Here is a 1,107-nt window from a genome sequence, read left to right as displayed (position 1 = left end):
TCACATTATATCATTTAAATTTCCTTTTTTGTAGCAGCTCAGAGCTAGTTTGGCTAGGAATCGCCGTTCATCATTTACATTCATGAAGCACGACCTCCCACACAAGACTTCAAACAACACCACGCCAAATGAATAAACATCCGACTCTTTTGTAAGGATACCTGTATTTATATAAACAGGCTCACAATACCCATGTGTGCCAGCAACATTTGTAATGAGATAACTCTCATTTTCATTTGCACGACCTATCTTGGAAAGACCCAGATCTGAAATCATAGCTTTCCAGTTGTGATCTAATAGAATATTTGCACTCTTTATATCCCTGTGGATAACTCTATGATTTTCTGCCACATGGTTATGAAGATAATCCAAACCCCTTGCTGCGCCAATGCATATTTTAATTCGTTGCTTCCATGGGACTTGAAACCTGGTATTAGCCATACTTAGGTACCTATCGAGGCTTCCATACCTTGCATATTCGTAAATAAGGATCTTTTCGTTGTCTTCATCACAGTAACCAAGAAGGGAGACCAGGTTTGGATGTTTACAACGGGAGAGTAATTGAATCTCTGTTAAGAACTCCTTAAGACCTTGACCAGAATGGTTATTATTATTTGGTAGTCGCTTCACAGCAACAGAGATAAGTTTACCCGAAAGTAAGAGTTCGCCTTCGTAAACATGGCCATATCCACCACTTCCAATCAAGATTGTGAAGTTTCTGGTGGCTAATTTAATATCTCTAAAGGGTACACGGAGGTGTCGTGACTCCCTAATGAGCGACATTAAAGGAAAAAATGTAGAGCTCAAGTGTGAAAAGAAAAAGAAGGCTCGGTTTGAAAGACATCTTTCCAGGTCCAAACAGAATAGACTGGAAAGACCGTTTGATTTGCAAAAAAAGGAGTATTTCTCGGCAAGATATGTCTTTCCCAGAAAACCCTAAATCATATTTTTCTGGCTGAATGGATTAGAAAGACAATTATGCCTTAAACTCCGCCTCTTTCTTTTTTCTCGGATTATTAATTTTTTTAAATAACTTTTTTTTAAATTGATTTTTTATTAAATGATTATTTTTTTAATGTATTATTTTATATTAAGAAATATTATTTT

General features: G+C 36.2%; 1 pseudogene; it reads right to left on the bottom strand.

Annotated features, from left to right (window-relative positions):
• LOC145157965 (putative receptor-like protein kinase At5g39000 pseudogene) lies at positions 1 to 783 on the bottom strand (annotated as a pseudogene).
• Positions 784 to 1,107: the final 324 nt, after the last annotated feature.

Source organism: Lactuca virosa, chromosome 2, assembly GCF_052849685.1.
Source record: "Lactuca virosa cultivar CGN04683 chromosome 2, Lactuca_virosa_CGN04683_v6, whole genome shotgun sequence".
In the NCBI taxonomy this organism is placed as follows: domain Eukaryota; kingdom Viridiplantae; phylum Streptophyta; class Magnoliopsida; order Asterales; family Asteraceae; genus Lactuca; species Lactuca virosa.
Note: the sequence above shows the minus strand (reverse complement) of the source record. Positions and strands in the feature narration are given on the sequence as shown.